Source organism: Podarcis pityusensis (genome assembly GCF_964106645.2).
Source record: "Podarcis pityusensis genome assembly, chromosome: 13".
Classification (NCBI taxonomy): Eukaryota; Metazoa; Chordata; class Lepidosauria; order Squamata; family Lacertidae; genus Podarcis; species Podarcis pityusensis.
The window spans coordinates 35,858,065-35,874,490 of record NC_138038.1 but is presented as its reverse complement, the minus strand read 5'-3'; the positions used below and the strand labels follow the sequence as shown (position 1 = coordinate 35,874,490).

The window sequence follows — 16,426 nt, the reverse complement described above, 5'->3', positions numbered from 1 at the left end:
TCCACAGGAGGGCACTCATGTCTCTCCTCTCTCTCACACACAATCTCACACAACCTCCCACACTGTGTCCACCCTCCAAACCATGCACACGCCTCTTCCATCTTCCTCTCCTTCATACAAGCGGCGCGCCCCTCCCTCTGTCGCCAAGAGCAACGCCGTCCTTCCTCTCCGTCTCCTCCTGCCTTTCCCAACCAGCTCTCGTAAGGTCCTTTTCTGTATACCCTGTGCTATAGTCACATTAAGAAATATGCTCCTTTCTCCCTCGCAGTTGTGAATGACAAACCTCTCCACTTTGCCGAGAGCTCCGCGCACCCCCAACACTGACCCCCACCACAAACCCATCATTCTACAACACAAACGCACCTCAATCCATCCTCGTTTCCTGACATTAACTCACATTTCACCGGACATTATTTCACCGGACATTAATTCACCTGTGTATCTGATGCGTCCCAAACAGAATCCTAACCCTCCCCAGGCTCCGCAGATTAGATTCCAGCGTACAATATAAACAATTTCCAGAGGCGATCACCACACGATCACCCTCTGGGTGTTGCTGAATCTTCCCCGATGAGGTGACTTTCGCCGTGCAGTGTTTAGCAGCTCAAAATCTCTGCACCATTTGGTGAAGGGGAGTGGGCATAGACCGGCCCCCCTCCCCAACTAGCCTGTCTTTTTAACCTACCTGGTGGTTGCTATGGCATGGTGGGTAAAGGGTGGCTTATAGGCGATCTTATAGCTCTCTGTCTCATGCACACATAGGAAAACTGCCTTATACTGAGATCCACTGGTTCATCCAGCAGGAGTATTCGTCACAGTGACTTGCAGCGGCTCTGCCGGGTTTCAGGCAGGGAGTTTCCCCCAGCCCTACCTTGAACCCGAGACCTTCTGCATGAAAGGCAGATGCTCTCGCATCGAACTAGGGCCCTCCCCGCATGCCGAGAGGCACACAAACACACCTCTCGCATACGGACCGTATGGAAGCCATATCTGCACCTCCTGCAACTTAAATCGCTTGCATGTTCCTCGCAAGGATCCCCTTTATCTGTGTGTTTAGGAGAGTATCCAGTGGATTTTAAAGCAGATCCCTGTTGCGTTTGTTGAAGGGCGGCGCAAAGTGGAAGGAGGAAGCCATATTTTCACTTGTTTGAAACTGGTTGAAGTTTGCGGGTATAATATGGCTACATCTATAAATCTCTGGGTTTGCTCCCCGCCCCCATGGCAGACTGACAGCTCTCTCCGGCTCGGTCCTTTTCTCACAAAGACCTAAACAGTGGGGTGGGTCTCCACCTGCTAACGCTAGTTTCGCCCCCGCCCCCGCCCCCGCCATCTTCCTATCATCACTTTCAAAAGATTCCCTCCGGCGTTAGACCCACAAACACCTGAACGCTTCTAAGAACTGATCTGGCTTTGTTTTCAATTCGCCATTTCAAAGATCTCTTCTCTGCCCCGCCCCCCGTCACACACACACACACACACCTCTCGACCCCTCCTTTCTTCACTTTTCTAGTTAACCCCACCTCTTTCTTCCCGGCCCCACCCCGCAGCCAGCAACGTTTCAGCACCACGGAAAGCGGACAGCTCCTTTGCGCGCTCTCTCCCTCGCTCTCCCCAAACACACAAGCACAAAACGCTACCAGCCTGCGCTCTTCCTCGCTCGCGCTGCTCCTTTTCAAAAGAACTGTTTTGATTTGCCTCCGTCCGATCTTTGCCTTTGACCTGTCCAGCAAACCTCACTTCTTCTGCCGAGAAAGCGGGAAGAGAAAAGGGTAAGATGCGCCCCTTTGGGACGTCGGTTTTCTAGCCAGAAGTGCTGTGCGAGAGAGGGAGGCTCCGCACCCAAGAGATTATGAGTTGTGCTGAATTTCTCTTTCTTCCTTTTGCCTGAGAGGATGTCTCTTTCTCTCTCAAGCCACCAAGGGTGGGCAGGATGGGCTCTTGAGAACACGGGGGGGACCCCTTCCCCCGGAAGGGGGCCGCTTTCCCCAGAGCTTGGGGAACAAAGGCAGGTGGCTTACCTGTGTCCAGGGCGAACAGGGAGACGTGACCGGTGAGCTTTGCATAGCGGATGGAACCAGGTGGGCGGTGGAAGCAGAGGAGGACGCTCGCTTGTTTTTCCTACCCAAGCGATGCCAGGTGGAGACTGAGGCCCAGGGGGGCGTTAGTTTCCAGGCAAGACCCGCTTGGCATAGAAAAGGGTGAGCGGGTGGAGAAATGGTCAACAGAAAGCGCGATTGTGATTTTGAAGAATTGAGTGCTGAGTACGAACTTAACAGAATCATGGCATCCTCCGCCACCTTCCCACGGCAGCTCAATGGGGCATGGCCAGTTGACCACCCCCCCCCCCCACCAACACACACACTCGCAGGCTGCAATTATGACACCCCACCCCTTTTAAACCCATCTAAAGAAGTGAACTCCATCTATAATGCTTGAGCGCACAGGAAATCAGCAACCCCTGATGGGGATGGGAGAGGGAGGGTGCGTGTCGAGGGGAAGATGTGGGTCTCCCGACCCCCAACCGTGCAGGAGATGGAAGGGAGGTGTGTGGATTGCTTGGCTGGAGAGAGGGAGGGTGCTTTTAAAGGAAACAGCCACTGCTTGAGGAAAGCGAGACTCATCCAACTGCCCTCTCCTTGGGGAGATAGACTTCGACAGGGAGCCTGGGTAAGGGGCAGGATTTGGGATCCCCGGTGGCTCGGCTATCCTCCGGGAAGGCAGGAGGCGAAAGAGGCTCATTAGGAAATAACGTCCTCAGTCTGGCGTCTGAGCCGATGGGAGTTGCTATAGTACCATCCACAATTCACGGCCAGGCAAGCTGCGGTCTGTTGTCTCCAGGGCGGGGCGGAACTTTCACACAGCTCGCGGAGGTGAACGGAGGCGTCGTCCAGCTCGACGCGCGTCAGGGCAGGCTGAGTCCTCCTCTGTAACAGGCCTTGGCTTTGTAGCATAGGAAGTAACGCTAAGAGTGCTTCTGAGCACGTTAAGAGAGCATCTCATCACTGAGTGAATTGCGGGGAGTGGGGGCAGGCGGTCATTAGTCTTCCACTCTTTCTCCAAAGAGCTCCAAGTGTTGTCCATTGTGGCTTCCTCCCTAATTTATGCTGGGAGCTACCTCGCCAGGTAGGTTTAGGATGGAGACTGCGTAAAAGCCACCCAGCTGAATCCTTGGCCAAACGCAGAGATTTAAACCCAGGCCTCCCCAGGACCTTCTGGCCCCCTAACCACTATGCTAGACTGGATGAGAGTGGAGGGGGCTTTTCAGGGTGTCCAGGAAGGTTTGGCCCCTGTTAAGAAACACTAAATCTCCTGCTTTGCCAACTTCTCCCTCTCCTACCCATACACATGCATGCACTGTATGGGGAAGGCCAATATCACACTGGATCATAGAATCATAGAATGGTAGAGTTGGAAGGGACCCCGAGGGTCATCTAGTCCAACCCCTGCAATGCAGGAATCTTTTGCCCAACTTGGGGCTCGAACCCACGACCCAGAGATTAAGAGTATCATGTTCTACCGACTGCTGTTAGCCCAGCTCAGTGACAGTGATTAAAAGGGATTCATTTCGATTTGGGCTCACCAGGATTAATTGGAAACATGTTGCCAGAGTAGCTGTTGAGTTCCAATCAACCCCCCCCGCTCCCCCGCCCAACCTGTAATTAGCAAGGGAAATAAATTCTTCGAAGAAAGGAGTGCTAAATTTCAACGTCTGCTTTGGCTTCTCACCCTTGTTCATGGCAGGGCTGTTTAACCCCTCTTTGACAGGCAAGGAATTCAACAGGTGAAGCTTTCTCCTCATTGCATCCTTATGTTAGCTGGGTGTGGGGGCCACACATTAACTTTGTGTCTATGGTGCAATTGTTGGAAGCACAGCAATCCAACCATCAAAAAGAAGGCAACACAATACAACAAACCTCACGCCCATTAGGATTGCTGCTTTGAAACAAGCAAAACAACTGGCTTGGTTCTTTGATAGCATGATATGCAGAAATTAAGCAGACGGAGCTCTTCCAGGCATTGAGAAAAAGCCTCTCAGGCAGAGAAAGATCTGGGGAGCCTTTTAACCGAGGGATGGGCTATCGTCCTTCCCACTTATTAGGAGGTGAGTTGGCTTTTGAGAACAGCAACTGCAGTCAGAACTTCATTTTTGGGTGTGAAAACTGGAGTGACACAATGGGTAGAAAATAGGGAGGCGGGGAACCAGCTATTGAGTCTTTGGACAAGTCACTTAGTCCTCATCTGTAAAATGGGAACATTCTGCCATGGCAAAGCTAAGCTTTAAGGCCATGCAGTGCTTCAAAAATTATTAACCGTCTGACCCATTAACATGGATAACATTTCAGCATGCTTCTATTCTTGTAGGGCTGTGAGCCAAGGGCTCCTAGATTTGTGACATGCGGCTTCTGAAAAGACGGGAGATGCCCCCACCACACCTCTTTCTTTTCACACTTAAGCACAATGTGCATGCTCTACTCTTGGAAGGAGGTGGAAAGGAGGGATGCAGACCTTGCTTGTGCAAAGGGCATGTTGCGCTTGGTGTGCTTGTGTGTCCCTGCAGATGGCTCCAAGAGGAGGCTTGCATTTGGTTGCCATAGTTTTCCTAAGGAGATGGAGAGAGTTGCTGTGAATGCTCCGACATCACCAAGCCAGCCACCCCAGTCCTCTGCCAGGCATTTACCGTATTTTTCCGTGTATAAGATTAGTTTTTTTAACCAAAAAATTAGGTATAAAATTGGGGCTCGTCTTATACATGGGTAGTGCTGAGGGGTGTTTTCTTAATTTGGAGTCTTAAACATGGGGGTGTCTTATACACAGAAAATACGGTACATTGTGTGTGTGCATGAATGAAACTGCATCTCTGCCCCTTTGGCGACTCTCTCTCTCTCTCTCTCTCGCTCTCTCTCTCTCATTCTTTGCTTGGAGTCTCTGCTTGGACTCTCAGCAGGTCTCCACTGTGCAATGGTTTTCTTTGAGCTCAGAGCTTAGCCCCTGAAACCAGCTTCAACAGGAGTGAATTAGAGCAGGTGAGGTGAAGAGGGGCACTCAGCTTCCTAATTCAGTGGAGGCTGCTCTAATAGGACAAATGGGGCATTGCCCACCAACCTCAGTTTGCCCTCAGTCAGTCTCCACCTGCTTGCCTGCTTACTTAAAGGGGGGGGGAGGAGCTGGCTGTCAGCTCCCACCTCTTCCTTAGGAAGAGAAGTTAGCAGGGGAGAGGGGGACACAAATCTAGACTTGATTGGTCCTGCCTCTCATTGGCTCTCTAGCTCCACCTACTGTTTGGGCCTCCTGCCTTCCACCCTGCCACTCCCAAAGGGCAGGGGCCACCACTGTCCTGATTCCTCTGGAAGACTGGAAGGATCCGGTTGGTTTTATTGGGCTTAATCTGAGCCAGCTTTTAGGACTTTAAGCTCATGCCACCAGTCCAGTATCTCCTGAGGCAATTGATCTGGGCTTCATAGTGGACAACTGGCCAGAACCCGGTTTCAGTGCCTAGCAAGGTTGGAGTGGTGAGAAAGAGCATTCCGAGCCATGTGCAGAGTGCTCCCCCCCCAGTGTCTTGCCAGTAAACAAACAGCCAGATACATTGCACCTGTGTTTCAAAGGAAAGCCTCTGGTGATGTCCCAGTGTCCCTTGATTTAAAATACATAAAGAAATCCAGCGAGTGAGAGGTTTGGGAGGAAGCCAGGTCTCTTGAGTCTTCTGAGAGGTGAGGGAACAGGTAAGAGCTGGAAAGAGAGTTAAGGTCGAACACACCTCCAGTGTCTGATGCAGGGAGTGGGGGGGGGGCAGGTTGAGGGTTAACTGGAAAGAGCTTAGCAACCAACATTACTGTTATTCTCAAGCTGGACATCTTTTGGGATTACATATTTAATCATGTTCCCAACCTAATCATATGTATTATGTATAGTGGTATAGTCTCTCTCTCTCTCTCTCTCTCTCTCTCTCTCACACACACACACACACACACACACACACACACTTTGAACACAAACACTTAAAATCATCAGAGGCATGTGGTGCCTTAAAGCAGGAATGGAAAAAACCTGTTCCCCTCCAAATGTTGCTAGACTCCAGCTCCCATCAGTCCCAGGCAGCATGGTCAGTGGTCATGACTGATGGAAGTTGTAGTCCAACAACATCCGGAAGGTTCTCCACCCCTGCCTTAGAGACTGGCAAACTTAGGCCTCTCTGGCATGACACATTTGAAGCACTGCGATTCCTCTTTAAACATCAGTGGCTCCCCTTCCCCCAAGAAACTGAACCCTGGGAACTGTAGTTTGTTAAGGGTGCTGAGGAGAATTGACAGTTAAATCGCTTTGTGAACGGTAGCTCTGTGAGGAGAATAGGATTATCCTAAGAACTCTCAGCAACCCTTAACAAACTACAGTTCCCAGGATTCTTTGGGGGAAGCCATATGACCATTTTAAGTGATACGATGCTGCTTTGAATGTAGAGAAGAAGAGAAGAAGAGTTTGGATTTGATATCCCGCTTTATCACTACCCTAAGGAGTCTCAAATCGGCTAACATTCTCCTTTCCCTTCCTCCCCCACAACAAACACTCTGTGAGGTGAGTGGGGCTGAGAGACTTCAGAGAAGTGTGACTGGCCCAAGGTCACCCAGCAGCTGCATGTGGAGGAGCGGGGATGCGAACCTGGTTCACCAGATTACGAGTCTATCGCTCTTAACCACTACAACACACTGTATAGCAGAGATGGGACACATTATTGGGGCATAAGCTCACCTTGTTCTCCTGTTTTTGCTGCAAGAAGGCTGCTACCCCTTGGGAAGTTGCTAGAAACTCCTAAAGCAGCTCAGGAACTCACAGAGCAACCTTATGAACACTTACTTGGGACTAGAGCCTGTTGGAGCAGAGGCACTGTCTTCGGTCAAAGACTGGGGCCCCCAGTGGCACAGCATGTGTGTGTGTGTCATGGGGAGCAGACCTTGCCCAGTGCTGCGCGGCTTCAATAGTGGTGGCACCTCCTCTCATGTTCTTAGGAGGAACCTGCCTTTGATGCTACACCACACTCAGCTGGGCATTTCGGTCTCATCCACCCCCTCAATATTGGGGGGGGGGAATCCTGAGCAGCCTGCTAATTAATATTGGGGGGCTAACACCCCCTAGAGTTGGCATGTCTGCATTAAAGTCAACGGGACTTCCTTCTGAGCCCACAAAGAGAGGATTGCCCTGTGAGACATTGAGTTATGAGCCAGGGAGTTCAAAGAACTGGTTTTAATATCACAAGATAATAGTTTGAAGTCAGCCTACCTATCCCTTCGTAGCTGGAGCTCCAGAATGTTCCTGCAGGCTCAATTTAGTCAACAGGAACTCTGGGCTCCTCCAGGTGACCTATTTATTATTGAGCACTCATCCTGATTTGCTTGCACAAAGCTTAGGCTGTGGCTACATCCAGTCTTTGTGGAGCATTTGTTCAGATCTGTTTACAGGGCTGTCATGATGCAAATGTGAACCTCCATCCTGCATTCCTCCTGATTTTACACATCTTTCTCATTGGTGATTCACCCACCCCACACATTTCAATGCATTTCCCCATCGCTTTCCAAACTGCAAAAGGTCCGTTGTTGACTTATAATTGGATCTCTCTCACTGGGACAACAACAGGGTGCTTTAATCCACTTTGAATGCAAACGTAAAGTTTTGTTATGTTCCTGAATCCGTCCCTCAAAAATCATGACCGTCCATTGGAACCTTCTGCGTTTTCCGGGATATGTTTCCATCCCATCCCATCTTATATTCCACCTCTCTTTCGTGATGAAACTGAAAGCAGCATGGATGTATTTGCCTGGATAATTGCCCATCTAGGGTTTTAAAAGATCCAGACCTCCTTAGCTTCAGCAAGATGCCTGCTGACTAAGCCTAGGGTGCAGATTTCAGGCAGGGGTGGGATTCAGCAGGGGCAGAGTCTGGTCTTTCAAATTTCAGTGATGTCCTGTGTGAGGCCACAATTTGGTGCCCTCCCACCTCTCGCCTTCTGTGCTGCTCAAATCACTCCGCCATAGTTGTGATGCCCTGCGCCGTCCCCTAGGCTCAGCGCCCAGTGCGATGGAACAGCTCGCACTGTGCTAAATCTGCCTCTGGATTCTGTGCCTCCTGCAGAAAGACTGCAAAGTAAGCTCCACTCTATCCAGAAGGAATGACTTCTTTGTAGACCTGTATAGGATCCTTGCTGTGCCGTGTGGTTTGCAAAGCTAGTCCTGCACTGAATGTCATTAGCTTTGGCTCTGCTCACAAAATAAAATTTCCAAGAATGGGTCCCACCATAGAACACTGCATAAATTGTTCTTGAATTCCAAGAGCTTCCTGGAACATTTTGAACCGTTAGCTTATTTGCAGCCATTTGGATGCCATCCTTCTGATCTGTTGCATACAGGCAGAAGGTCTAATCATTGATTTGTTTTATAATACGGATCTTGAGTATTCCTTATTTTCCTTTCCCATCTAACATCTCACTAGGTGGTGGTAGGCCAGGGCTCAGCAGAAAGGCCTCAGCCATGTTCTGACTCATTACTCCACTGGCTACCAGTTGTTTGGGGGGGTTGTTTGGCAGTCAGCCTGAAATGTTTGTCTCTGTGTTAATTTCTTTGAATAGAATGGCTGGCACGGCCATTGTGATGTAATTATGGCACTCTCTCTGCCGTCTCCACTTGGATGAGCTCTGCGCTGATGCCACACAATATTTCCTTACTTGTAAAGTTATGGCACAGTCTTCGTTGGGATGCTGAGACCTTGTCTGTGTCTGCCCTACTTGCTGCCCCCAGAGGGAAAATGTCACCAAAATAAGCCTTCAAAGCAGCCTGTCCATGAGTTCGACAAACTAACAGGCTGATTTTGTGATGTAGACTGAACATCCTGATTTGTGAACCTGCTCAGGGATTTCCTAAATAAAGGAGTTGCCAATGTAGTACCTGTTAGTGGCATGGCACCCTTCGCTTGGCTCCAACAAGGATGGATACATTTTTCTCCCTTGGAAAACACATAAAGATGAAGGAGGAAGTGGCAAGAGTGGTGCTCTTTCCCACTTCCTGTTTCAGCTCTATGTGCTTTTCATCGTCGCTCGGATGAATTCTGCTGGATCCAACTTTTACACAGATCCCTTGGGAACGTGAAGTGTGATTCTGAGTACACACATGTGTATTTTCTGTCTCTTTGGGTGGAAGAATGGTAAGCAAGAAGTGACCAGAGTGGGTTGTGCCCATGGTACTTCAAAAAAATAATGGCCCTAAAAACTGTTGGTGACCCCCTGGTCTAAATTAAGAGCAGAATATAAACAACCCTAGTAAAAACAAGCATGGTTCACTTACCTTTATCCTATTTTGAAAAATCAACTTACAGAATTCATTGCCATGTGGTGGTGGTGATTCCTGGTTTAGATTTCTTCAAAGCCCTCGATGGCTATTTGTCCACCAAAGCTAAATAGGCTCCCATATCCAAGGATAATATAACCTCTGAGGATTAGACAGGCAGCTAGGGCAGGTTGTTGCCATTGGGTTCTGCTTGTTTGCTTCCTGGAGGCATCTGCTTAGCCACTGCGGAAAAACAGGATGTTGGATGTGTTGTTTGAGTTCTAGCTGACGAACTGAAGACAGCTGCAATTTATTACATCTGTATAAATGCACCTGTGAATAAATAATATTGCTGAAGGGGGAAAGATACATACTTCACTGGCTATGCTCAGAAGGTCATAAGAAGGTCCACTTCAAAGGCCCATTGAGTCCAGCATCCTGTTCTCACAGTGGCCAACCAGAGGTCTTTGGGAAGACCACCGGCAGGACCTGAGCAATCTCCCTACTTGTGATTCTGAGCAAGTGGTATTTAGAGTCATACCACTTCCAGTGTTGGACGTAGTACCCAGACATCATGACTCATGTTGCACAGCCATTGCCATCTTAGAACACGAATCTCCTTCAATGGAGAAGCTGGCTTTTTTTTCAAGTTTGTGCATTATTATTTTTTATATATAATTAATGCAGTTGTGTTTTTATTCGAAACAGGGTAGTTTGAACTGATTGATCTAATCACCATCAACAACAATAATTTTATTATTTGTACCCTGCCCATCTCACTGGGTTGACCCTACAAAACATTACAAACGTAGCATGTGCGCTGCTCTGGTTCGCCAGAAGCGGCTTAGTCATGCTGGCCACATGACCCGAAAGCTGTACGCCGGCTCCCTCAGCCAATAAAGCGAGATGAGTGCCGCAACCCCAGAGTCGGTCACGACTGGACCTAATGGTCAGGGGTCCCTTTACCTTTTTAGTGTGAGGGAAAGATCATCTAATGAACTACTAGGTAATTGATAAGTTGTTCTTCTTCATTGGCACCCTACAATCTGCCTCCAGGAACAGGCTGGTGCACCCTGTCTCACAGTAGGGCCGGCCATGCGAGACTGACCGAGTCCAAAGATCTGTTGTGTAAAGAAGGTGAACCTTTGCTGGAACAACCACCAGCTCAGCAAGGAAATGCCCCCCCCATCTATTCCTTGACACTTCACAACGTGTAATGCGAGTGAGTGTGAGCCACCCACAAGGCAAGAGACTGAAACTGCTAATCTGGTAAGACATCTGCTCTTGGAGGGGGAGGAGGGAGAGAGGGAAAAATGAGTCTGGGCTTTTGCCATCCACTCTGGCTATTACGTTCCTTGCTGTTTACAACATTAAGAGCAAGGTCTTAATGCTTTGTTCCTCTGTTCGAAGACAGTGTTCCCAACTTCCTCCTCCTCTCAGTGGATGAGATGTTCAAAGTAGTGCTGTTGAGACAATAGTCAGGAGCTAGGAGTCACAAACCAAGGAGTCACAAAACATGCACAGCCAATGTTGATGATTAGGGGGTAGGGCAGGGCCTAATATCCTCCAGAGGTTGTTTGACTGAGGCTCCCATCAGCCCTACTCATCATGGCCAACAGACAGGCCAACAACATCCAGATGACCGCAGGTTCTTCTCTATCCCTGTTGAAGATACCCAAGTAATGTGCTGCTGCTGCTACCTTCACACACAAAGCTGCAGCGGGTGAGATGGCAAGCTGTTCAGTCCTCGGAGCCTTAATGTTAATGTGCAGGAATTTACATGCACGTTCTCTGGAGATGAGATACACTCACTGACTTGCTCAGTGTTAATTGGGAAGGAGGTGGCTGAATCTCGAAGCATGACTGCTCTTGCGACTAGCCCTGGCAACAAATGTTAAAAGTCCTTACCCCAAAAGGGGAGGTGGGGATTACAGAGACAGTATTTCAATAGGGGTCATAATTAGAAAATGGGAACTGTCCATTGTAAATAGGGATAGCTAAAGTGTTTGTACTGGAGCAGGCTAGGGATCGAAAAGCAAGGACCCAGCAGGTCAAGGGCTGCATGTAACCCTCAGCCTTGTTGTTGTTGTTTAGTTGTTTAGTCGTGTCCGACTCTTCGTGACCCATGGACCAGAGCAGGCCAGGCACTCCTGTCTTCCACTGCCTCCTGCAGTTTGGTCAAACTCATGCTGGTAGCTTCGAGATCACTGTCCAACCATCTCGTCTTCTGTCATCCCCTTCTCCTTGTGCCCTCCATCTTTCCCAACATCAGGGTCTTTTCCAGGGAGTCTTCTCTTCTCATGAGGTGGCCAAAGTATTGGAGCCTCAGCTTCACGATCTGTCCTTCCAGTGAGCACTCAGGGCTGATTTCCTTCAGAATGGATAGATTTGATCTTCTTGCAGTCCATGGGACTCTTTAAGAGTCTCCTCCAGCACCATAATTCAAAAGCATCAATTCTTTAGCAATCAGCCCTCTTTATAGTCCAGCTCTCACTTCCATACATCACTACTGGGAAAACCATAGCTTTAACTATTCGGACCTTTGTTGGCAAGGTGATGTCTCCACTTTTTAAGATGCTGTCTAGGTTTGTCATTGCTTTTCTCCCAAGAAACCCTCAGCCTAACTGCAGGAAAAACCTTCGGCCTTATTTTGTGTGCGAAGGGGAGACCAGAAGGAGAGAAATAGAGGAGGAGGAGCGGATGGTGGAAGAAGGCCTGGCAAGAGCGAACTCTCTCATCTGTCAGCCCACTGGGCAGGGAGAAAGAAGGGTGTGAGAGAAAGGGGTGGTGGAAAAAACGTGATAGAGAGAGAGAGAAGGGTTGACACAGAGAGAAGGGTGTCGGAGGGAGAGAAAGGAGTGGTACATAGAGAGTCGAAGAAGGCATGAGGAAGAGAGAGAAAAGCGCTGGCAGAGAGAGAGAGAAAGGAGGAGGAGCCTCGCCCACTCCTCCTTCTGGTCCTGCCAACCTCTCAATGCAGGCATGTAGCCCCTCCCTGACCATTGCCCTCTCCCCCGAGGGAATACGGCTCTCAACAGGGAAAAAACAAGGTTATTCATCGCTGCTGTAGACGCTGAGCCCTGCACCCCCACAGAAAAAGGAGTTCCCTCCATAGCTACGCGAATCGCATCCTTTCCCCAACCCACTCAGAGTTTTATTGTTATGCCTGCCTTAAAAACAATACTAACTCCAGCACTTAAACCAGGCGTGAAATAAGAGAAGGTGCTTTTGAGAGGGGGGAGAATTTAGTTTGTGAATCTGATTCCCTCCCCTGCACACCCAAGTCAATCAGCTCAAGAGAGGAAGCGACTTCTCCTAGAAGGAAGGGGGGAAATGGCCAGTTTTTCCCCACCCCCACCTTCAGTCCCTCCCTCCCAGCAAGGCTCTTCCTTTCTGACAGCCTTGTGAAGTATGGATGAGCAAACTGGAGGACAGGGAGGGAAGCTGAAGCTGACAGGAAATCTGGGGACAAGTTGGAAACAGGCCCCCGGGTTGGGAAGGCGTCGCTGGAGCTTGGGGGAGAGGGGTGTCACTGCACATTCGTCCAGGAAATGGGGGGGGGGAGTGAGGGAGGGAGAAAAAGGGTTGATCTCAGGACACACTGTTGCATAAACAGGAGTTCTGGAAATCTGAAAACACACGCACACAGACCGAGATTCCGCAATTAGTCAGCTTAATAAATAAATGTGGCAAATTAAGCAAATTAGATTCATTTTCTTTAATGTGCCTCATTTTATATCCTCTCCCTGTCGCCGCCACATGAAAAGCAAGATGGGTGCGGGGAGAGCAGTGGGGCTGAAGGAGTGGAAGCGAGTTACAGGTGTTGACCAAATAACTTACAGTATGGGGGGGGCAGTATTTCTCTGAATATCAGTTGCTGGGAATCACAAGTGGGGAGAAGGCTCTGTTGCACCCAGGGCCTGCTTTCAGGCTTCTCGTAGGCATCTGTGTGGTCTCTGGCCTGATCCAGCAGGTCTCTTCTTGTGTTAACATGGACCCAAGACATTTATTTGAGAGTCCTGCTGTCTGCTTGGGAAGGAAGTTCCTGTTGTTTGTGGGGACAGGATGCAGTGGCGGAAGGAAACCACTCTGTACATGCTCAGAGGTACATTCATTTCTCATATCATATTACAGTGGTACCTCGGGTTACAGACGCTTCAGGTTACAGACGCTTCAGGTTACAGACTCCGCTAACCCAAAAATAGTACCTCGGGTTAAGAACTTTGCTTCAGGATGAGAACAGAAATCGTGCTCCAGTGGCGCAGCGGGGAGTGGGCCCCATTAGCTAAAGTGGTACCTCAGGTTAAGAACGGACCTCCAGAACAAATTAAGTTCTTAACCCAAGGTACCACTGTATTTCATATGTTTCTCTAAAAAAGAAAAAGCAGAGGCAGAGGCCTGGCCACAGATAGGAGAGGTTGGTGCTGAATGAGTTTGCATATGGGGAAAAGATGGTGTTGTGGAACCAAGATCAACAGGACCCACAAGAGATGTTTGTTTTTGCTTAGAGGACTGTTTGTAACACATCACATTAACAGAGTTTCTAACCTAGGACTAGAGCTGGGTGATATATTGATATATCGTCCCAAACCGGTTTGAAATCCATATTGTGATATCAGTGTCATAATTCTGAGCTGGCAATATATTGCAAATCATGGTGTGTGCGCTATGCAGAAATCACAATGTGGGGAAAAACATGAAGCCAGCCAGTGCAGTGGTACCTCAAGTTACATACGCTTCAGGTTACAGACTCCGCTAACCCAGAAATAGTGCTTCAGGTTAAGAACTTTGCTTCAGGATGAGAACAGAAATCGTGCTCTGGTGGCGCGGCGGCAACAGGAGGCCCCATTAGCTAAAGTGGTGCTTCAGGTTAAGAACAGTTTCAGGTTAAGAACGGACCTCTGGAACGAATTAAGTACTTAACCCGAGGTACCACTGTACCTAGCTCCATCCTTAGTTCAGACATTGTGATATATCAGTATATTGTGATGTTTAGCTGGTGGTACATCAAGAAGTTGAAAACCAGATATCACCCAGCCCTACCTAAGACCCATTTACCGCAGGTACTGTGATCCTTTGGGGGCAGAGCCCTGCCTCAGTGGTGGAGCATCTGCCTGGCATGCAGAAGGTCTTGGGTTCAGCCCCCTGCATCTCTACATAGGGCTGGAAGAGGTTCCCTCCCTGGAGAGCTGCTGGCAGTCAGAGTTGACAGTACTGAGCTGGGTGCCTCAATAGTCTGACTCCATGGAAGACACCTTCCTGTGTAGCTGCAATGGCAGGATGCTTGGAGGGCATTAGTTTTGGAGCACAGAAGACACAGGATGCAGTTTCTTAGCAGGTCTGGGTCTGTTCAGCGCCTGGATGAGAGATTCCCTGGAAGAACTACAACGCTCCCTTTGCTTCAGTGTTGCCATGGAGGAAAGGTGAGGCCCAGACCTGCGTAGCTACAGCAAGGCAGCTGCATCGCTTGCCTCCAGACCATCCCCTGGTAAAGACATGAATCATCTCCTGCACTCAAGCATCCCTTTCTCTGCACAGCAGCTGCAAGGTGTTAAATCCTTGCTTCTGAAACAATGTCTGGAGGATTTGGGCTGTGGAGAAGCGCATAAGCTGTGCCAAGCCCATCTGTGAGCTATCAGAGGCGGGGAGGCAGAATGAGTGTGGCAGGTGGGTGACAGACTTCAGGGCCTGTCATGCGCGGCGGACACAGGAGGTGGAGATGGGAAGGGCAGGAGCAGAGAGCGCAAAGCTTTCGACTAATAATAAATAGAACATCTGTCAGTCCATCGATTTCTTTGTGTCTTTCTGGCTCCACAGACACCGTTTCCCTTCCGTTCAGTTTCTTCATCAAAACCGAAACAGTATTTAAAAGTAAAATTGTGCCTGATAGACTGTGAACATCTCTGTTCATGGCAGTCAGAACAAGCCCACACAGCGTATTTAAATAACTGGATCCTTTTCACTTACAAAAATAAATAGTGTCATTTATGTAATAACATTTTAAAACTCTCTCTCTTCTTCTTTTTTTTTTTTAATCTATGGAGAGTTAAATGCAGCTCCCATTTTCTTTTCCTTAAAAAAACCCCTAATATCCACCCCTCTCTATCAAACATGTGTATTGAACTGTAGTTATTTCTTCCTGCACACAGAAGCCCAGTTCAGATGGAAGGATCTCAGTGAGTAAAATAAACCATGGTTTATTGGACCACAGATAACCATTGTGTTTGCATGGTCCCCTTCCCTGCTCTTTCCACCACATTTTTATGCAATACGCCTGAGGTTTGCCAAGCCAGATACACATTATATCTGAAACAGGAGCTGCTTTAAGCCCTGCCTATAAGCCAGGATTGTACAGCATGGGTTGTATTCAGTTCTACTCAAAGTAGACTCCTAAGTTAATCAAGTTCATTAACTTCAAAGGATCTACTCTGAGTAGGACTAGCATTTAATGTATTTATTATTGTTGTTGTTGCTGTTGTTGTTGTTGTTGTTGTTGTTGTTATTAAAATGGTGGAAAGCAGCATCCGCAATCAATACTAACAGCAGATCACCATTTATCTATCTATGTGGCTGAGCTGAAGTCTGAAATGCAGGCTTTCTTGTTCACAGCTCTTTCTCATAACCACTATAAGCACATATAGCTTCTGCACAATAACCACGCCAGTAAATTTTCCCATGAGTGGCTATCAGAACAGCGCCCTTAAAACCCCCAATCAAAGAGTCAAATCACAGCTCTCTCCGTGCCACTTTCATGTTTTCCTTACAGCCACATACAGAATAGGGGAGGGAAGCTGATGATGTTGTTTTTAAAGCAGACCGCGAGTCTTGAGTTCAAATGCTGCCTCCAGGAGCAAGTTGGGCTTGAACCGTGCTCTTTTATTCATTTATTCGGGTGGCGGCTGCTGCTTTCGAATCCCGAGGCCGTTCCGGCCTATTTGTCAGGAGATAAACGGGAGTGTCCAACCAAGAGAAACGGCCTGTCAGTCTGATGTGCGGAGAGACGGTGGCCAAGCGCTGGGGATGATAATCCGAGGCGGGCGCTCCCTCGGGCTCCCTCTCGTCCTCCGCACCCAGCTCTTTTCGGTCCTCCTTAATTATTTAGAGTGGAAATCATT

At 48.7% G+C, this 16,426-nt stretch overlaps 1 protein-coding gene across 1 annotated transcript in view; it reads left to right on the top strand.

Annotated features, from left to right (window-relative positions):
* Positions 1–1,665: 1,665 nt before the first annotated feature.
* Positions 1,666–16,426, top strand: part of SYT5 (synaptotagmin 5) — a 31,064-nt gene continuing 16,303 nt past the window's right edge. The window contains exon 1 of the mRNA XM_080977656.1: positions 1,666–1,769. The gene's annotated coding sequence lies outside the window, so the exon portion shown is untranslated. The remainder of the gene's footprint in view (positions 1,770–16,426) is intronic.